Genomic DNA, 23,306 nt, shown 5'->3' on the forward strand with positions numbered 1-23,306 from the left:
CAAAGCTCGTCTCCGTTTGTAAAGCAAGCTTACCGAGTAAAGTGTTCTCGCTGAATCCTTAATGGGATTCCAGTTGAGCAGTGTGCGTTCGAAAATTCTTCCGCGTTCTGTTGTTTGAACACGGTCGGAAAGCTCCTATATTGTCAAGGGGAAGCTGATTTGCCGGGTGTGTGCGTTGTGCCAAACGATGCCATTGGCTACCCGTAAATCACGTGTCAAAACAGCCCGTGACGTGTTGTTTGCAAATCGAGTGATTTGCGAACTGCCTAATGTGTATCGTATATACCGATAATCGCGTGGACATGAAGGAATTTATATGTTGTACGAGATACTCACACGATGGGGTAGAAAACTGTTAAGGAGGGAGAGAGAGGGGAGTGAAGAACAGAGTGGAAGAAAGTAAATGAAAATAAAGTGCATAGTGTGTGGATTCTGATTCGTGTCGTAAAACTCATGTCATAAAACTTTCACACCAGTAGCATATGTTCAAATGACAGGGAAATTTGTTTTTCATCAAATCGTAATAATACATTTAACTACAGATAGCAACTGAATTCCAAACGTTCATTAAGACCTCTTGGGGCTGTAGATGACAGTCTATTGATCCAATATAGTTCGCGTCTTAACAAGTATTGGTCATTGTCTCTTCCTGGAAGTAATGGTGCTATTTCTAAAATACAAAACTTCAGTTGGCTAGGATTATGATGATGATCATTGAAATGTACTGCCACGGTGGATTGGCTGGATTTGAGGCGAATGTTACTGCGGTGTTCTGTCAGTCTGGTTTTTATTTTTCTGGATGTCTTGCCCACGTATGGGAGTCCACATGGACATTTAAGCATGTACACAAGGTTGGTACTATCACAAGTGCCATTGACTTTTAATTTAATTTTACTTCCGCTGGATGGGTGGTTGATTTCATTCCCTCTGATAATGGAATTACAATTTCCACAATTGTGGCAGGCCAACGTGCCTTTATATGAAGTAGGAGTTTGCGTGGTTTTTGGTTTCAATAGTTCTTTGAGGTTTCTCGTCCGTTCATATGCAAATCTGGGATTTGAAGAGAAAATCCCCTTAAAATCATCTTCCAGGCCCAGTAACGGCCAATGTTTTAGTATGATTTTTTTGATGTTGTAACTCCTTGTGGAGTATTTTGAAACGAACACTGATCTCCGTTCCTCCCTCGGAGTGGATGGTATCAGAAGTTGTTGTCTGTTCATTTGTTTTATTCTCTCCACAGCTGGTTCCAGTATGGTTTCAGGGTATCCCCGGTCCCTGAATTTCTTAATCATATTTTCTTTTTGCTCTTCATACAATTGTGGTGAGGAGGCGATGCGTTTTACTCGTAGCAGTTGAGAGTAAGGAAGATGCTTTTTTAGTGGAGGTTGATGGAAACTTTGGTAATGCAACAAGTTGTTTCTGTCTGTGGGTTTCTGAAATACTGTAGTGTGTAATTTGTCTTGATCTTTAATAATTAGTACATCCAAAAATGATAATTGTTTGTGATTGATGTTGTAGGTGAATTGGATCCGGTCATTGACATTGTTGAGATCTTGAATGGCTGATGTTAGTTCGGTGGTTGATCCTTTCCACAGTAAAAAAATGTCGTCTATGTATCTCTTGTAGAATATGAGATTATCTTTCCATGATTGATTATTGAGAATGTGCTCTGTTTCATAGAAGTGCATAAATATGTTTGCATATGCCGGGGCGGCACAATTTCCCATGGAAGTCCCGTTGCATTGTCCAAAAAATTCATTGTTGTACTGAAAATAACTGTGGAATAGTGTAAAATGCATTAATTCCATGATTAGCAATTTCAGGTTTGTTTCTACCGTTTCACTGTTAATTAAAGTGTTCTCAAGTGCTGTTAGTCCTAAGTCATGAGGAATTGAAGTGTATAATGCCTTCACGTCAATGCTGGTCAGAATCATCTCGGTGGTGAATGAAGACTTATGATCTTCTAGAATGTTCAAAAAATGGGTAGTGTCCTTGATGTATGTTGGAATCTGTTGTACTAGTGGTTGTAAGTGTTTGTCAATGAATTTTCCTACTGGTTCATGGATTGAATTGACTGTAGAAACAATTGGCCGGAATGGAGGAACAGTGGGGTGTTTGTGTATTTTTGGAATCATGTAAATATAGGGTACAGATGGATTTTGTTTGATGAGGTATTCTTTTTCCTTGTTGCCAATGATTCCTGTTTCAGTTGCTTTTTGAATGATGGTAATCAGGATTTTTTTATATTCGTTGGTTGGGTCTCCTCTCAATTTCATGTAAGTTTTACTGTCGTTCACATGGTCCTTCACATTAGTTTCATAAAACTCAGTGTCCATGATTATAAGGGCTCCGCCCTTGTCTGCCTGACGTATGGTGATGTTTTTGTTTTCCGCCAAATTTTGAATGGCCAGTCTCTCTTTCTGGGTGAAGTTGGTTCTTTTGGGTCTGGGTGCTTTGAAGATTTTTAAGACATCTTGATTTACAACTTTTTCAAAGGCGTCAAGTACCTTGTGGCTCACTGGTGGTATGAAGCGGCTGGGGTTCCTGAGTCCCATCAGTTTGTCGGTTTCGGTATCTGTGATTGGTTTCTCTACCACATTGGAAAAGAAATGTCTGAGGCGTAAGTTCCTTAGGAATTTGTAAACACAGAGACCCAACCAACGAATATAAAAAAATCCTGATTACCATCATTCAAAAAGCAACTGAAACAGGAATCATTGGCAACAAGGAAAAAGAATACCTCATCAAACAAAATCCATCTGTACCCTATATTTACATGATTCCAAAAATACACAAACACCCCACTGTTCCTCCATTCCGGCCAATTGTTTCTACAGTCAATTCAATCCATGAACCAGTAGGAAAATTCATTGACAAACACTTACAACCACTAGTACAACAGATTCCAACATACATCAAGGACACTACCCATTTTTTGAACATTCTAGAAGATCATAAGTCTTCATTCACCACCGAGATGATTCTGACCAGCATTGACGTGAAGGCATTATACACTTCAATTCCTCATGACTTAGGACTAACAGCACTTGAGAACACTTTAATTAACAGTGAAACGGTAGAAACAAACCTGAAATTGCTAATCATGGAATTAATGCATTTTACACTATTCCACAGTTATTTTCAGTACAACAATGAATTTTTTGGACAATGCAACGGGACTTCCATGGGAAATTGTGCCGCCCCGGCATATGCAAACATCTTTATGCACTTCTATGAAACAGAGCACATTCTCAATAATCAATCATGGAAAGATAATCTCATATTGTACAAGAGATACATAGACGACATTTTTTTACTGTGGAAAGGATCAACCACCGAACTAACATCAGCCATTCAAGATCTCAACAATGTCAATGACCGGATCCAATTCACCTACAACATCAATCACAAACAATTATCATTTTTGGATGTACTAATTATTAAAGATCAAGACAAATTACACACTACAGTATTTCAGAAACCCACAGACAGAAACAACTTGTTGCATTACCAAAGTTTCCATCAACCTCCACTAAAAAAGCATCTTCCTTACTCTCAACTGCTACGAGTAAAACGCATCGCCTCCTCACCACAATTGTATGAAGAGCAAAAAGAAAATATGATTAAGAAATTCAGGGACCGGGGATACCCTGAAACCATACTGGAACCAGCTGTGGAGAGAATAAAACAAATGAACAGACAACAACTTCTGATACCATCCACTCCGAGGGAGGAACGGAGATCAGTGTTCGTTTCAAAATACTCCACAAGGAGTTACAACATCAAAAAAATCATACTAAAACATTGGCCGTTACTGGCCCTGGAAGATGATTTTAAGGGGATTTTCTCTTCAAATCCCAGATTTGCATATGAACGGACGGGAAACCTCAAAGAACTATTGAAACCAAAAACCACGCAAACTCCTGCTTCATATAAAGGCACGTTGGCCTGCCACAATTGTGGAAATTGTAATTCCATTATCAGAGGGAATGAAATCAACCACCCATCCAGCGGAAGTAAAATTAAATTAAAAGTCAATGGCACTTGTGATAGTACCAACCTTGTGTACATGCTTAAATGTCCATGTGGACTCCCATACGTGGGCAAGACATCCAGAAAAATAAAAACCAGACTGACAGAACACCGCAGTAACATTCGCCTCAAATCCAGCAAATCCACAGTGGCAGTACATTTCAATGATCATCATCATAATCCTAGCCAACTGAAGTTTTGTATTTCAGAAATAGCACCATTACTTCCAGGAAGAGACAATGACCAATACTTGTTAAGACGCGAACTATATTGGATCAATAGACTGTCATCTACAGCCCCAAGAGGTCTTAATGAACGTTTGGAATTCAGTTGCTATCTGTAGTTAAATGTATTATTACGATTTGATGAAAAAACGAATTTCCCTGTCATTTGAACATATGCTACTGGTGTGAAAGTTTTATGACATGAGCTTTACGACACGAATCAGAATCCACACACTATGCACTTTATTTTCATTTACTTTCTTCCACTCTGTTCTTCACTCCCCTCTCTCTCCCTCCTTAACAGTTTTCTACCCCATCGTGTGAGTATCTCGTACAACATATAAATTCCTTCATGTCCACGCGATTATCGGTATATACGATACACATTAGGCAGTTCGCAAATCACTCGATTTGCAAACAACACGTCACGGGCTGTTTTGACACGTGATTTACGGGTAGCCAATGGCATCGTTCGGCACAACGCACACACCCGGCAAATCAGCTTCCCCTTGACAATATAGGAGCTTTCCGACCGTGTTCAAACAACAGAACGCGGAAGAATTTTCGAACGCACACTGCTCAACTGGAATCCCATTAAGGATTCAGCGAGAACACTTTACTCGGTAAGCTTGCTTTACAAACGGAGACAAGCTTTGACAGACGATTTCCATCTCAAATTTTCAGATTAACGCGCTGACCGACAACAGCTCATAATTGCATTTCCCCTTTTCTTCTTTTGTTTCAGATATTATCTGACGCCTGTGTGGCACTACAAACGCCTAACCAGGTTTGAATTTGCGAGCTTTCAGAGCACTTTCACACCGCTATTAATATTCCCTAGGCACCCCCAATTTACTAACACTCACGAGTATTATTGTACATAGAGCACCCCATTTTTTCACACCACTAGCGTCTTCCATTTTTAATACAGTCTATACCATCGACACCCATTTCCTTCTTCCGTTGCATGTGTAGAAAAATTGCACAATGTTTGACTTAGCATAAACCAACATGAACAAATGTGGAGAAATTAATTTGTTTGTTGAAACTGTACTTTATTTGTTATTATTACAGAATTGCACAGGGCCCCCGATGAAGGGCACAGCCCGAAATGCATTGGGCCAATGATTTGAATAATTATACACCATGAGAGGAATCATGAAATGAATAACCAGTAAAGAAAAGCTTTGAAATTGAATCACATGTTTTCTTGAACTTTTTTGAACTTTATTGAACAAATTATTGAACATTTGATTTTGAGTGCTCTGGGGAGACACTATTCTCGACAGAACAGTGCATCACAGATTTGTATTTAACCCAAGTACAGAGGGTTTAACCTCAGGGGCACCACCCACCTTTAATGAACTCACCAAACACATCAAACCACAGGAGTGCGCATCCCAACTTCCAATTCTGGATTTGTGAGCATTTTAACATTGTCACATATTGTTACTTCTCCCCCTGTGCTGCTCTGTCAATTCTGTTAAGAATTCCCCCGCCTTTATTTCAGAAAAAAACATCCTGGTATGTCTGCCCGTAATAACCTTAAGCTTTGCCGGAAACATTAAATATGCCTCTGCACCTTGTCGCTGAAAAGCCGCAATTAATTGTCTAAGCCGCCACCGCCTCTCCACGGTCGCGTGACAAAAATCGGGTCTAGAAAAAAATGTCACCCCCTCAAATGTTTTCTATGAGTCTGTTCTGGCTTTCTCTATTATTTCTTGTCTAGCCAGGAAGTTCCCAAAAAATACTAGCATGGCTCTTGGGAGAGTAGCTGAATTCCCATCCCGACTTGTTTTCATTGTTAGTAGAAACCTGTGCGCTCTCTGCACTTCCAGCTCCCATTGTCAATGTGCTTCTGGAAAGGCCCCTTTTAGTAGTTTGATAACAAATCCTCTTGGATCCTGCCCTTCCAGCCCTTCATCTATTCCAAGCAGTCTCACATTGTTGCGCCTCTGGCGATTTTCAAAATCTTCGATTTTCCAACTCAGATCCTCCATAGCCTTTGTTTGCTCCAGTTTGAATGCTTGCCAGTCTGTAACTTCGTCCTCCAGTCTACCAGTTCTTTCTTCCACCTCCACCACTCTCTCCTCAACCTCTTCATATTTCTTATTAACTTTCCTGATTGCAGATTGTATTTTTTTGGTATTATGCCTAGCTCTCCGGCTCTCAGCTCTGGCCTCCACCTGCATTTGTTTTAAAGTAGTAAACATTATATCCAATGTTGTATGCTGAGGAGAGCCCTTATCACTACCTCCTGCTGCCCCTTCCTTTTGTGCGTCCTCCTGATACAGGCTAGAGGTGGCAGAATAATCCCATAGTAGTTTTTTTGGGTGCTAGAGGGGGATCCTCCTCCTCGTCTTGCCGCTGACTTACGCCTTTTCTGTGTACTTTTCCCCTTAGAGCCACTGTCCTCTGATTCAGAGCTGCGTCTGTTGTATCTTTATCTTCCCCACTGCTTGCCGTGGATTCAGAGCCTTCATTAACAGAATAGAATCTGTCCCCCTCAGGCTCCGTGTGTTCCTTCTGTGATTCAATACTTGCCAGACTTGCCAGGCTCCCCCACTTCGCTCCCTGTCGCTGTACATTCTCAGAGCTCATTTCAGCTTCCAGCTGTGTCAGTGCATTCATCATTTGGGCGTTATTATGGCTTTCCATGCCCCCGGCGGACCCCTCGCTGTCGCCCTCTCTCACCGTTAGCACAGAGCTTCCTTCCAGCCTCTTCTGCTCCAGAACAACCACTTCGAGCACCTCGACGGGAAGCGTATGCTCTGAGACTGCACCAACCTGTTGCTTAGCAACCTCGACGCTTGCGTCCTCGAGGACGGCGTTTCCCATCATCGCGTCCTGGTGAGGAGGGTGTTTTGCCGGGGATTTTCCTACTGCTCCGGTTGCTGCCTTTGTTACGAATACCTCAGTCAGGGTAGGCTGCCTGAAGGTAGGATCTTTGCCATCTTTTTTCCCTGTCTGTGTGTTTCTGATGGCATCCACAATGTCCTTATTTCCCCAGTGCGAGTCTTGAATCGGCTCCCTACGGGCTGCCACATCGGCGGCCAGCTTTTTCTCCTTTTCCATCTTGCGCTGCTGCGCTTTGGAAGGTACAGGGACTGCCAGGGTGGAGCGCTTGGCCGATGTTGGTAGCTTTGGTACCTTCGGAATAGTTCCTTCGCCGAGCACGTCCCTCTGTGTCTGCTCCTTAGTCGTGCTGACAGGGACCGGCTGAGGTCTTTCCTTCTCTTGTCTTTCGCGTTGCGCCATTGCTACGGGTGTCCAAATGGCATACAGGTCCCACAAAAGCTCTTTCAGGCTCCTTAATACCGTGCGAACACCCCGCTGGAGCTGCAGCGGTATCTTACTGCCACCACAGGTATTCGACTCTTGTTGCCCCTTAACCAGCCGATAGATCCACTGCATATTGCCTCATGCAGCCATCTATAATTCCATGGTCCGGAGAGGGAGCAGAGTGCGACTTCCCTCTACGACACTGTAGCGGCCATCTTGCCCCCGTTAGCAATTTCGGCCAGTTGTAAGTGTTAATGTAATTGGCGAATGGCCGGATAGAGGCCTCATTTACTCTCTGAGCATGAGTCCCAAATATGAATAAATAATCTAGTCTGGAGTATGCATTGTGAACCGAAGAATAATATAGAATGCCTTTGTCATGGGGGTGGAACATTCTCCAGGTGTCAACCCAACCAAGTATACTCACAAGAGCTAACAGTTCAGATTCTCTAGGAATCGCACGATCCCCCCGAGGACGCCCCCTATCAATGAGTGTATGTATGATGTCATTCCAGTCACCGCCCATAATTGTGAGACTTTCCGGCAGGTGAGTCCATACAGCCATAAAGCTATCAATAACTGTTTGGGATAATAAGAGACGAGCATATATACAACCCAGCACTATATGTTCTCCATTAACAGAACCATGCACCATGATATAACTCCTGTGAGCGTCTGTGCAATGAGCCATGTATGTAAATGATATGCGCAGGTGAATTAAGAGGGCCACTCCCCTGGAACCTTTGGTAATCCCCACATGATACAGATGGTTGTACCCATAGCGGGCTAGACATGGTGTTTTAGTACCCATGAGGTGCGTTTCTTGTAACATGACCATGTCTATTCTGAATCCTTTTGGCTGACGGAGTACCACCCCTCTCTTTATCTTGTCAAGTACACCTCTGACTTTCCAACTCATAGTATGTAGTTTACCCTGTCAGGTTTCTGACTAATCAGCCGTCATCAGCCAGGCTAGCTTGAATCCAGTGGCAAAGTGAACAAGGGACCCACGTCTGGGCAGACCCTGCCATCTTAGGGCGAACAAAGCAAAACCAAAGGGATGATGGACTCGGTGTTGAACATTGCAAGCACGTATCTATCTAATATGACATTAACTTGGCATTGAGTAGAAAAAACATCACTCATTCCAACCCCCACGTGGATGGGACACCCGAAGGGCCCCAACAGGGGACCAGCGGTGTGTTACTCCAATGGATCCCTAAACACCCAATGGCCATAGTGGCAACTACACTACACTACACGGGGGTGTATTTTTCTTATGCCACAACCATTTAAGGCACTGAACCAAGGGACAGTATTGTGAGATGTGAAATGCCTGGCAAACTGTAGTGTTGAAGGAAGGAGCAGTTTGAAATCAATGGCTGCATATTTTATGTATTTATGAACCGTTTTGTGTAGGAGTTGTCACCAGACCTAAAAAAAAGGTGACAATGCGCTTTCAATACGTTGTTGAACAATGCACATCACATAATATATAATTCTCAAAAACAGGCCGAAGAGCGCAATGTACGAATGAAGCAATAGTAAAAACATGTAGCGCAACAACTCACATGATTAAAGTATAGATACATGCAATATTTATACTTTTATGAGGAATCCTTAGGCAAAAAATTCTCTATTTTCCTTAGGCAAAAAATGTGTTATTTTAGCTTAATGCAGGTAATCGGATATGAAATGCCCTCCCTTTTTAATGATTAAACGTTTGGCAGGATTTGTGCCCGACGTTATAAGTCTACGTGCCGAGAGCAGAATCCAGGAGCCAATTTTTGTGGAATTTTGGAGCATTTGCATTGCACAAAATATGCTACATATTCTTTTTGATTAAAAGTGACCTCAATTATATGGAACTTCTCTTCACCTGTTGATTTCTGTGTGTAGAATTTCCTTTACAGCATTTTCAACGTGTGTGCCTTTTAAGACCTCTGGAATAGAGGTCTTAAAAGGCAGAAAGAACGATAGAAGAATTATCATACCCAATAAGGGACTGTCTTTATTAACGAAGCATTAACAAGTAATGTGTTTCTGGAGAAAGTTTATTTTGAATCACTGTATATTTCTAAACTATTTTGCAGTGATTTACAATCAGCATACACAAGACAGTAATTCTATTGATTAGGAACGTCCTAAAAGTAAACTTGTTTCTGTAACATAGCAATTTCAATGCATACACTTTAGAAAACTTTTTCTTTGTATTTTTCTACAAAAAATGAATTGTCATTCCACATTTATCTTTTCTTGGTATTACTTCTCCCTCCAGTGGAACATGGGGTTTCTTCAAACTAAACTTGTGTGCAAACTGTACGACCTCTTTGTGGTTGTAAGAAGGACTGCAGGTATGAGGATTTAGTATTCAGGCCATGCTTACACTGCACCTCTTCTCAGACAGGTTTGACTCGAATCCTCTTACCCTGTTCACAGTCATAGCTGTTGCACTACATTTCAGTGCCCTGTGTAAGAAGAGAATCGGGTTGATCATGCAGGGCATCAGCTGACTTGAAGGGCAAAAGGAAGGCAATGGTTTTATTTGTGATACCTGCAGAGCACCACAGCCTAGCAGATGGACTTCGAATAATTAATTCTTAAGATTTTTCTGAACGAGATTAGGATTTTTTTTCAGGGATCTGGTTAAAAGTTTGGTGGCTTAACAAGAGTACACCTGCTTTGTGTTCTTGGTCTTCTTTTTTCAAGGTCACAAGAAGAACGTAGGATTTTTTTTTTGTCAGCCTCTCTTTTCTGCTGGTGTGCAGTTTCTCTTTGGATTATGAGAAGTCCACAGAATTGAGCCATTGTTATGCAGCTGTCTGAAGTCGAAGAGCGCATTAAATTGTTAATGGAAGCATGTGTTTGCTTATTCTGGATCAAGAGCGGTCACCACACTGTCTGCGTGTACCTGGTGACTTGTTTTTGAAGTGTAGTCCTGTATCAAGTGTGAATCCAAGTGATTTTGCACTGACAGTCAGTTGGGAGAGAAAGCTGTCAAAAATTATGCCCGCCTGGACCTCGTCCCGAACGGTCGCTCCCCCACGCTCCCTGGCTCCAGCTCGCAATTATCTCTGCAGCGCCCACAGCTGAAGCACATTCATTCAGCACTCGTGTGTGGTATCGTAGCTCTTTTGATTCAATAGCTGTGTAAATTTATAGCGCTTGGGCATTATTGATTTTTGGTAGCGCTTTAACATAATTGCATTGTATTGTGGGATCGCAGCAGTGTTCAGTCGATTGCGCTCTCACTGTTTGTGCATTCCTTCATTGCGGGCATTGTACTGGGTTTCGCTTTCAAACCCTCCCACCATTTTGTTGTCTTGCTTTCCCCTGGCCCGCCTTCCCGCTACCGCCTCCCAGCTGACCCTCCCACGCTCCGCCCCCCTCCAATATCCACTTAAGACAGATGACTCAACGTGCAGGGTCCACGCGCTACGGCCGCGCTGAAGGTCCGCCAAAGGTAAGCCCGTCTTCGCCCGACTGCGCCTGGACCGCGCCCAGCGCCACACCCCCTGGTCCCCGCATCACTCATACCCCCCGCATTACATACGACGCCTCTACCCTCTTAGCACTTAACCCCGGCCGCATCCCCAACTGCGTCCAAGCCGCACCTGGCAACACCCACGGACCCTTCACATGCAACTCCTGCAAGTATGACGGCACCAAGACCAACTCCACATCCACAAACACCAAACAGAGAACCGACACCAACCACCTTAAATGCATCCTGCTCAACACCCGCTCGGTCCACAGTCACGCCATCGACCTTTGGAATCTACTCGACACCATCTCGCCAGACGTCGCCTTCCTAACAGAAACCTGGATGAACGCCTCTTCAGCTCCAGACATCACCATAGCCATCCCGGATGGCTACAAGATCATCCGAAAAGACCGCACCAACCAAACAGGAGGAGGCATCGCCATCGTCCATAAGAACTCCATCCGTGTCACGACCTGTTCTGACGATAACCTCGCAATCGCCGAACACCTTCACTTCCAGATCCACACCGACCCCAAGACCACACTCAGAGGCACACTTCTCTACAGGCCACCAGGACCCCGCTCACAATTCTGTGAAGACATCACTGACTTCATCACCCCACACGCCCTCCCCTCCGAGGACTACATTCTCCTGGGAGACCTCAACTTTTACCTGGAAAAGAGCAACGACAGCAACACCACCACCCTTCTGGACAATCTCGCCAACCTTGGACTCAAACAACTAGTTAACACCCCCACCCACTACGCAGGACACACACTCGACCCTATCTTCACCTCCAGCAAGCACATCTCCTTCAGTCACTCCACAGCTCTCCATTGGACGGACCACAGCTGCGTTCACTTTGTCTACAAAAAGACCGCAACCCACAACCACCCTCAACCTACTCTGCGAAGAAACTGGAACAAAATCACCATCGATCAGATCTCCACATCGCTTCTTCAAAACCCCCCTGCCTACTCATCGAACCCTAACCAAGCAGCCATTAACCTCTCGCAATGGCTGACCAACAGCGCCGACAAGCTAGCACCTTTGAAAAAACGTCAAAACAAACTAGGCAGCAAATACGCCCCCTGGTTCAACGATGAGCTCAAGAAATCCAAGAAACTCTGTCACTCCCTCGAGAAGGCCTGGAAAAAAAAACCAAACACCAGCACCAAGGACGCCTTCAAAAACGCCACCCGCATACACCACCAACTGATCCGTACAGCCAAGAAAGCCGCATTCAAAGACAGACTAGACAACAACGCCCACAACAGCAAGGAATTATTCAACATCGTCAAAGAGTTCACCAACCCCACTGCCAACTCCAACGACATCACTCCCTCTCAAACCCTTTGCGACTCCTTAGCTTCGTTCTTCCATGACAAAATCGCCGCCATCCACAACAGCTTCGACAACCAACCCGGAGACCAACCCACCCAACCTTCTGCCGAACCGTCACCCCCCCTGAACATCCTCAATGACTGGAACCCAATCTCCACTGAGGACACCATCCGCCTGATGAACTCCATCCACTCAGGATCCCCCACTGACCCATCCCCTCACCACATCTTCAACAAGGCGGACTCCATCATAGCACCACACCTCCGAGACGTCATCAACTGCTCCCTCAACTCCGCCACCTTCCCGGAAAGTTGGAAACACGCCGAACTCAGCGCCCTTCTGAAAAAACCCACAGCTGACCCCACCAAACTCAAAAACTACCGCCCCATCTCGCTCCTCCCATTCCCGGCCAAAGTCATTGAGAAAGCAGTCAACAACCAGCTCGCCACCTTCCTCGAAACCAACAAAGCCCTTGACTCCTCACAATCCGGCTTCCGAGCAAAACACAGCACTGAGACCGCACTCATCGCAGCAACGGACGACATTCGAACTCTACTGGACAATGGAGACACAGTCGCCCTCATCCTCCTCGACCTCTCCGCAGCCTTTGACACAGTATGTCATAGCACCCTGCTACAACGCCTCAGAAACATCGGAATCCAAGGAAAAGCACTGGAATGGATCACCTCATTCCTTGCCGAAAGAACTCAGAGAGTCCGCCTCCCACCGTTCAAATCAGAGGCCTCTGAAGTCATCTGCGGCGTACCACAAGGATCTTCACTCAGCCCCACCCTCTTCAACGTATACATGAGCCCCCTCGTGACCATCGCACGACAACACAACCTCAACATCATCTCCTACGCTGACGACACGCAACTAATTCTCTCACTCACCAAAGACCCCATCACCGCCAAAACCAACTTACATCAAGGAATGAAAGAAGTAGCAGAGCGGATGAAGCTCAGCCGTCTGAAACTGAACTCGGACAAAACAGAAGTCCTTATCTTGGGAACCACCCCCTCCGCCTGGGACGACTCCTGGTGGCCAACGGCCCTTGGAAAAGCACCCATCCCGACGGACCACGCAAGGATCCTGGGCGTCATCCTGGACTCCTCACTCTCGATGACCAGACAAGTCAACGCCGTTTCATATTCTTGTTTCAACATTCTTCGCATGCTCAAAAAAACATTTAGCTGGATCCCCACCGAAACCAGAAAAACGGTCACGCACGCACTGGTTACAAGCCGCCTGGACTACGGAAACACCCTATACGCCGGTACCACCGCAAAACTTCAGAAAAAACTCCAACGCATCCAGAACGCATCAGCTAGACTCATACTAGACATCCCACGTAAAGACCACACTCCGATCACCTGAAAGACCTCCACTGGCTCCCTGTCAATAAGAGGATAACATTCCGCCTCCTCACCCACGCACACAAAGCACTTTACGAACTTGGACCCGAATGCCTCAACACGCGAGTTTCCTTCTACACCCCCTCCCGCCAGCTTCGCTCTTCCAACCAAGCCCTTGCTGCTGTTCCACACATCAACAAAACCACCATGGGAGGAAGATCCTTCTCCTATCTGGCGGCCAAAACCTGGATTTCACTTCCCATCCACCTCCGACTCACTCAAAACCACCTAGCATTCAGAAAGCAACTTAAAACCTGGATATTCGACAAATAACTCCCCACCCTTCCTCAAGCGCCTTGAGACCCTCTGGGTATGTAGCGCGCTATATAAATTATCTGACTTGACTTGACTTGTATCTGTGGTGGTTGGAGCTGTTGGCGAAGAGAAAGAACTCTTTTTTGTTACAGTTAGAATTAGGAGGGGACTTAACATCCAGGTTTCGAGTAGCACAAACAGGCTCTGTGGAGCCAGATGCCAATGGGAGAGGTTACTTTAATGTAGAGTTTGGTATTGTTGGCGTATAACTGGAACTTGCTGTTGCTGTCAATGAATATGGACCCAGACGGTTCATGTAGAGATTACACTTGATGTGAGGGAGGATGGGTCCTTGAGATAATATGCAGGAGACAGGTAGTTTCTGAGATCTTGTGAATCATATCTTTATGAAATTGTGGTAGCTGGTGATTTAGGCTATGAACCATCCAGGATTGTATCAAAGAAACCCATGCAGATATCCAGATTGTCAATCAGTGCAGGATGTCCAAGGGTATCGAAGAATGCACATAGGTGAAGCAGGTTCAAAAGATTGGGCTGTTTTTAGGTCGAGCCTGTAACCGCGCGCATGCGCTGTTCTGGCGAAATACCTCATATCGGAGCTTCTAAAACTAACCTCAGAATCGCACAAACTCCAAATGATTTGTAAATAAGTCAAGCCCTTGATTTTATAGCGCCTGTTCAGTATTTTATTTTTGTATTAATTTATTGATATGTTTTCTATAGAATCATTGCAATGAGTGGTATTATAGATCTTACACAGTTAAGTGGCTGAGTTTAAGCTGTGTAACAAAAAGAGAGGGAAACCCCATCTTGATGACCTTGAGAAAAGCAGGGGTTCAGAAGGGGAGCGGGAAAAAAGGAACAATACACTATCCTGGAGACCTCATACCAAGTGGTTAAGTTAGAAATGCAGCAGAAAAATGTAAAGATGACCAATGTCATGGAGGGACTGTCTCTCTTATGAGTCTTTAGTGAACTGATTTCTTTGAGTCTTTGAACCTCCGGCGCTGTTCTCTCCTCCTAGGTACACCTTGAATGGGCAGGCTATTAGACCCAACTGAGCGCCAAGGTGTTGGGCATGTTTTTAGCTGGATCTGCAGAGTGTATGGCAATGACACCCAGATTCTGTTGGACATGGGGGGGACTACAGAAGTCAAAAGTTTGCCCTTGGCTAGATGTGACCTGATTTTGGAGGAGGCATACCGCTTCAAGCTGAATCAGTCAAAGACTGAATTCCTGCATTTTCAGTAGCTTGTGAAGATCCTCTAATGGCACATCTCCTGATACTGCTTTGTTTGTGAGGTAATGTAGGAGTAGTAACCTGAGTGAATCTCACCCTGGGCCTGCATATTGCATCTGTGTCTAAAAGCAATTTTTTCTAGCAGAGACGTCTGTGTAGAAACGTTTCTCTGTTGATCCTGGGGCACGTGGTCATGATAATCAGGCCTTTTCTCACTCAATGAAAACTGCAATGGGTAACCCAATAAATCCTTGATGGCTTGGATGCTATAAAGAAAACAGGTAAGTGTGCCAACAAGGGATTTGTTTGTAAGATTAGTTTTCATTATTAATATTGTTTAATTTCTGTTTATGTTTGCAAAGGAATTACTTTTAGTTTCATTTGTCAATAAAGCAACTCTTATAATTTTGGGTTTCCTATACATATGAAAACACCAGCTTTTGTCAGAAGAATATATACAACAAATTAGTCAATTGATAATATTAATATTTCCAAACACGGGTGTATAGTTAGAAAAATAAATGTTATTGTATTGAAAAATCAAGGGGTACTGGAATTTGTCAACCACACAATGTAACAGGAAGTTCTATGTTGAAACAAGTATTCATTAGACTTCTTAGTGACAATTGTACAATTGTTTACACTTTTTTCTGAGATAAAGATAAGGCAAAACTAGAGAACAAAACAAAGAAGTGTTGCCTATACAAATATGATACAGAAAATAAGTGTAGATGTCGACATTTCAGTCGATGGGCTGTCGTCCATTCGACCATCTTCAGGACTGTAGAAATTGCTGTTGTAGTCCCTTAAAAGATTGCTTTGGGAATATTATGGCAATCGACAAGTGAATGTTTTATGATCGCTTTCTTGTCAATGGCAATCAATCCAGATCTGAATCAATTTGTGGCGATGTGTAACAAATTTTAAATTGGGCAGCATGGTCTTGTTACCCAAGTCAATAAGTGATCCTTGCACTTAGTATGTAAAATTGGGATCTGAATGATGTAGGCTGGCAAAAGTTCTATTATCTTGAGCTCCTCTCAGTCAGCATGTGTATAGTGAATCCGACCCTACCGTGCAAGTGATATTGAATGTTTTTGCGCTCCAAACAGTTTTCATAGTCTGTGAAGCCTCCATTATCTATTATATTAAGGATGGCAGCTTTCAGGCTTAGGTGAATCATTTGACCAACAGCCAGTTGTAATGTCTTGCCAATTGCTTCCAAAAAATCATAAATATATATCGACCTTCGGGTATTTTGCCCCAGTTCCATGAAAATCAAAGTACTACACTGCTCACTTATCAGAAAAGCATCTCTAAGTCTCTCTTCTATGCATAGGATCATTTATCTGGTTCCGCCATTTTATTTGTAACAAATAATTTCAACATTCAATTTCAGTCCACTTCGTCTCCTGCTCTGAAGTTGTTCTTGATTCAAAGAAAGGTTTAAGCAAACACAATGAGGGAGTAAATCACTGAGGGTTCAGGAGTCAATCTACCCCAAATGCTGTGAAAGGCCAGCTCAAGTATAGGTAACTTCTAAAAACTTGGGCCTCATGTATAAAGGGTTGATGCATATGCAAACCCTTAGATACGGTATGTGTTTGTGAATGTGAAAATCCTTTTGTCAAAGGAACTAAGGTCATTTCAGAATTCGGAAGAGGTTTTCCGATGGTTAAAATATGTTTAGGAAACCATAAAGAATCGGTAATTGGAAGGGGCGTGTTAAGGGCATCCCTTCCACATATCGATTTCTTTTGGTCCATATTAATGTTTAGTCACCACCTTAAAGCAGGTGGCAGCTGATGTTCCCTCAAATTGTTTTCCCTTATGTGTGGCAATAATGGTGGTCTGTGCACTGCAATAAAGCTGTGTGCACTGAAGACAAGCAACAACCTAATATGATAACCTGTGAGGTGTGCAAGCTACCAAATTAGTTCCATAGAAAGGATTTTCCATGGACAATAATGCAAACCAGAAAAAAATGCTCCCTCTCACCTCTGGGTTGGCATTAAAAACACTCATTACAAAGGCACAGAGGGCTCCTTGCACCCCTGTGCATGGGTGCCACTGCATCTTGTGCCCTAATCATCCTATCTATAATTGATCATAATACCACATTGCCATGCAACTCTTATCTCCTCCTTGCATCTCTTCTTATCCCTGTTCACTTCCTCTCAACTAGCTCAATTTTCCTTATCTCCTTCCTCCTTTTTATAGTTTTCCTTCTCCAGTTTCTCCTTGTAGTCCTCCCCACTTTTCTTTCTCTATTTCTGCCTTGCTCCAGTTTTACCTCATCCTGTCTTCTCTCTTCAATCTACATCCTACACCTGTCTCTCACACAAACTCCCTATCATCTACTCACTCCAACCTTTCGCTATCAAATCTACATCTTGACTATGTTTCTATCTCACTCATATCATTCCTCTCCAAATCTCTGATCTCCTTGTTTGTCGCTTATTTGTCTACGTATTCCTTATATTGTTTTTTTATCATCCTTTCCTTCCTTTGTAGTTTCATCTCTTTTAACTCTCCTTTCTTTGTTTATTTCACCTTCCTTTTTCTCTTCATTTCTTTCTTATTTACCTCTTCCTTTTTCTCTCCCAAATCTTCATTCCTCTCCATTTTTCTGCTGTTTCTGTCTTTCCCAAGTTTCTCCTTTGCTACCCTCTAGCTTTCTTTCTTTCCATTGCTCGTTCTTATTTTTCCCTTTTTCTCTATTCTCCTATCTATCTTTCCAATTTGTCTTTCCAATCTCCTTGTCCATTTTCTAGTGCTGTCTCTCAGTTTATTCTCTCTACTTTATGTACCATTCTGGCCCTCTTCAATATCTCACCTCCATGGCTGCCCTCCTCCTCCCAACCTTTTTCCATCCACCTCTTTCATCACACCCTTCTGCTTTTCTTAATGTCCGCTGCCTTTTCAACTTATCCTACACCTTCCACCCTGTCTCTGTGTTCTCCTGCACAAACCCAGTGAATGAATGCTTGGCCTCTGCTCTGCCGTAGGCTCTGTTCTGAGTTTTACCATTGCCTGCTAGGATCTGTTTCATTCTCGGTGGCAATGACTCTTCCCCAGCCCCTTTCAGAGGAAGACACCACACAGAGCTAAACCCTGGAAGGCACTTCCCAAAAAAGTTTTTGCAAAATCAGAGTGAAACAGGTCTTGGTGTTCTTGTGTTCCAGTTCAGGGATGACCTGGCCTGGCAGCTCACCTAAACTGTTCCTATTGCAGCACGGTCAAGACTAATTTGCATGTGGCTGGGTCCAAGCTGAGCTAGGTCAGCGGGTGTATGAAATTGGGGTTGTTAGTTGACTGTGGTGTGAGCCCAGGTCAAGCAGCAACCACAATCCCTGTCAGCCCTAACTTAACCTGTGCTCAACCCTTTGATAGCTTGGCACACAGCAGTCAGGCTTAACTAATAGGCAATGTGTAAAGTATCTGTGCAACACTTCAAACAGAAATGAAGTTAAAAACACCACATATGGGAGACATATGGAAGGGGGAGCACCTGCCCTCCTTCCAAAGACCTCCACCCAATTCTTCTGATATTTCCAGCTGCGACTCGCCCTGACCTTTTATGTCCCTGATCACACATCCCTCCCTGAGTTTAGCCCCTTAAAGGCTCAAATCCTTATCGGGAGTTTAGGAAGAGGGCTGTATGACCAAATTTACAGCTCCCTGATTAATAACACCCCATCCACAATAGAGCCTCTAGGGCCCAATGGGATCAGAGCCTTGGCCTTCTGGAAGAAGAGGACTGGCGGGATGCCACGATGGCCCCTAGGATGCTCCCAATCTCCGCTAAACTTCGACTAATTCAAATATTCTATCTCCACTGTGCCTATCTTACCCCGGTGCGACTCCACAGGGTGGGTTTTTAGCCGGCCGCACACTGTCCGAACTGTAAAGCAAGCACAGAAGACTTCTATCACATGGTTTGGTCTTGTGATGTTATCACCAAATACTGGGCTTCCAATGTATCTGAGTTGAGTGAGCTGCTGGGGTGGGAGGTTCCCCTTAGTCCCATTGCCCTTCTCCTGGGAGTGATGGAGGGGCTGGATGGCTCACGGGCTGACATGCTGTTCCTTGGGACTGCCGTTCTCGTACCCAAGAGAGATATAGCAGCAGCCTGGAAGGACACAGCCGTCTATGAGGCAAGAGGGTGTCCAAATAAGCATAAACGTATACGGGACAAATGGCTGGGGCCTCTGGATTGACTGTCTGAGGTTCGGGTGGAAGCAGATTAATATGAACAGATTGGGGGAAACTCTTGTAACTGTATTGCAATATTTATCGCGTCTGAATGGTGCTACGTCTATGTTGTTGCAGCTGTTTTTTTCCAAAAATGCTAATAAAATGTATTATAAAAGGAAATACCACATAATAAGGATCACACATTAAGTTAGAAAAACAGGGTTATTTTGAATAAATAAAACAAGACCGAAAAAAAAATGCAATTAGTAGAACCAGAGCTCTGCAATTTAAAATATGTTAGTGAAAATACCACCAAAAAGCACAAGGTACCGACTGTGGATATCTGGTTGAGCCAGACTGTGACAAAGTCACAAGTTTGGGCCAACCAGGAAGGAGCCTGAGCTGGCTACAGGGACCCAGTTACGGTTGCTGAACAAAGTACCTTAAAAACTGGTGTGTGGGCCTTGTGAGGATCCACGTTGAAGATGCGCCGCACAACCAGAGTGATGCGTTGGTTCTGTGGTGCAGCAAGGCTGCGATGCGAGGTACAGCATCGCCATCAAGGAACCCTTCGATGACAGCTGCACCAAAGTTGCATCATACAGTGGCGGTACCAAAGAGGCTGTGGACTGCAACGTGATGTGGATCTTTGCGATGGTTCTGATCCAAGCAGACGTGGCAATGCATTGGTACTGCTCAGAGTTAGGCTGTGCAGCAGAGAAGATGCGTTGGTTCCATGGATCCTCAGAGACTAGCAGAGTACCTTAAGCTCACTTCCACGGGTCCAGGACTGGGGTGGCAACCACTTGGCAGAGTTGACTGACAGATGGCAAAGTCCAGGTGCTGGGTTCAAGGTCGTTGGAGCGTTCTCGCGAGGAGGCTTTGTCAGGGGTCCAGCCAACTATCCCTTGAAGTAACTTTGCGGTACTGGGTTCAATAGATGCAGGTCAAGCCCTTATTACTCAGACAAGAGGGAAGCTGGCTGAAGGTCCGCAGGGCAGCAGTTCTTCTGAATGGCAGCCCAGCAGAGTGGCAGATCTTTCAGCAACAAGGCAGAGTATCCACAAATCCAGAAATGTGTCTGATAGTTATTGTCTGAGGTCCAATCTATATACCCAGTTGTGCCTTTTAAGTGGGGAGAAGCTTCTAGAGACATGCCTTTTAGGTGCACCGGTGCCTTGCCTTCCGGCCCTGGCACCAAACTAACTACAGGGGGTATGCAGCACTTTGTGTGGCGGTGAGACTCAACTCATTCAAGTGTAAGTGGGGCTGTGCCCAGCTCCTTCCTTCCATCCTGCCATTGATGCCCCATCCAGGCTCACCTAAGCTCCTTATTGTCTGTGGCTCTCCAGGAGGAATACATAAAGCCCAACTGTCAACTACACCCAGTCATGTGACCTAGAGACAGGCGGAAGACACTAAATGGCTAAGGAAGGAAAATGCAACTTTCTAAAAGGAGCTTTTTCAAAATTGTGATTACATTTTCGACTTTGCTACAAGTTAGGGGTTTTCATTACAATTCCAATGTTACCAAACATGAACTTGTTACATGTTCCCAATTGGAAATGACAGCTTATTAAATGTAATAGGGTAACTCCAATGTTATCCTATGTGAACTGTAGGCCTTGCAGTAGTGAAAAAAGAATTTAAGAGTTTTTCACTAACAGTACATGTAAAACAAAAAAGTACATGTCTCACTTTGCTAATATGGATATCGATGCGTTTATCGAGAAAAATGAACTATCATCCTTATTATTAGAATTGCCCATTCAGAACTCCATGTACCTCAACACGCAAGTATGCAGTTAGGGAGGCCCTGCGACCTGAGTCCGGGATTACTGATTGAAGGGTCACAGGTGGGATGGTGCATAGATGGCAGACAAACACTTGGGCTAAAAACTCTTGATCAATTCCACAGATAGGCGCAGCAACATTACAATGGTCAAGGGAGATTGCCCCAATAAAGCACACATGGCTGTAGGGGGTAGGTGTGCTCCTAAAAACACCATAAAGTCAGATGTCACATGAGTTCGGAACACATAGCCAATCAGGGCCTAGCACATTTAATGATCACGCCCTCCCCTGCCGAGCTGTTTAATTAATCAACCTGTTTGTGTTTTCCCAAACTCCTCTTGTCTTCTGTTTTTTAAGGAAATCCGATTTGGGCAACAACTTTTTAAATGCATTGCACCTTGCCCTGTGGGCTGTCCAGGGCCTACCTTACAGATGACTTATATGTATTAAAAAAGAAGGTTTGAGCTTAGCAAAAGGTTTATTTTGCCAGGTATAAAATGTCAGTTTAAAACTGCACACACACAGGCTGCAATGGCCGACCTGAGACATAACTGCTAATTAAGTGGGTGGCCTAATCAGTGCTGCAGGCCAACTAGTAGCTTTTAATTGGCAAGCCCTGGGCACAGGTAGTGCCACTTTACTAGGGACTTACAAGTAATTTCAATATGCCAGTTGGGTATAAGCCAGTCTTACCACGTTTAGAGGAGAGAGCACAAGCACTTTAGCACTGGTCAGCAGTGGTCAAGTGCACAGAGTCCTAAGGCCAAAACAAATCCAGAAAAAATAGGATGGAAAGGCAAAAGAGTCTGGGGATGACCCTACAAAAAGGACCAAGTTTAACAGTGGGCAAATAAACAATGGTTGGAATGCTACCCGGAGCAAATGTCAGTAGTTAGACTTATTGCAAGCATTCTTCCTCTCACCTTTGGAATGTCTGATGTTAAATAAACTGCAGCCAGTGCAGCAAAGTCTGGGCCATGGTGACTTTGCACTGGCTGCAGCAAAAATAGCCACGCCTTTGACTAAATCTCATGTTAGGATCGCAGTTTAGGGTGGCACTTGCTATCTCCTCTGCCCCACTTGTCTAACCTCCTTAAGGTAGTGGGACAGGCAGCTTTGACCAGGACAGGTGCCCCCACCCTTGCTACCACTGAGAGGCTGGCACCAGCCCTCACCACTTGTAATGGCTTAAGTACAGGAATTCTGATTTGCTTGTTTGATCTCCTTGTAATTATTTAGTGCTTCATACTTTCAACAAATCTGTGATGTATATTGATTTGCATTGGGATTTTAGGCACTCTTTTTAAATGCATGGTTGGTAAGGATGCTGGATATAGTGTGGCCTTTGTGGGAGGATTGTATGTTCGTACATTGCACACCATTCCAACGTGTGCTTTTACCACGTACGTAATACATCGCAAACAACGTTACACCGGCAATTTCCACAATGCATGGCTTTGCAATGCAAATGCATTGTTTCCTATTGCCAAGTACATTACATCGCACATTTTAAAAGCGCACGTCATTACAACGCATAATGTCCTTGTAGACCAGTTCTTTGTGTGTTGCCCGTCCTACCACAGGTTCAGATTCTTTTTGCCAAAAGCGTGATCCCGCCTCTAACCACCAGCACCCACTGCCCCCCCCCCCCCCCCCCCCCCCCCCCCTGCCTAGTTTGCTGCTGTGCTTTCTGTTAATGAAGTTCCATGTCACTAAAGGCCCAGGCTACCGGCTAATGCGTCCCTGTGGCGCAGATTGAAGCAGTGTAACTTACATTATTCTTTTGGGGTTGATTTAAAGTCCGTGTGTGGTTGCCTGCTCCCTGAGAGCTGTGTCTGGGAGTGGATTGGCAGGTGCTGTGGGGCACGTGTTCATCAAACAGTGGAGAGTGAGGATGGAGAATTGTGTTGGGTGGAAAAGTGGGACTTGGTTGGTGGGCTTGGAATGGCAGTCACTATGGGGACGTGTAGCGCTGCCGAGGAAGCGGGTGGGAGTGGTGGGCGCTGTAAAAGTGTTGA

General features: G+C 44.4%; 1 protein-coding gene across 1 annotated transcript in view; it reads left to right on the forward strand.

The window, feature by feature from the left end:
• The window catches only part of LOC147724410 (Y+L amino acid transporter 2-like), a 507,321-nt gene that overhangs the window by 279,424 nt on the left and 204,591 nt on the right, over nt 1–23,306 (forward strand). The window lies entirely within an intron of this gene.

The sequence above is a fragment of the Lissotriton vulgaris genome, chromosome 4_1 (assembly GCF_964263255.1).
Source record: "Lissotriton vulgaris chromosome 4_1, aLisVul1.2, whole genome shotgun sequence".
Lineage (NCBI taxonomy): Eukaryota > Metazoa > Chordata > Amphibia > Caudata > Salamandridae > Lissotriton > Lissotriton vulgaris.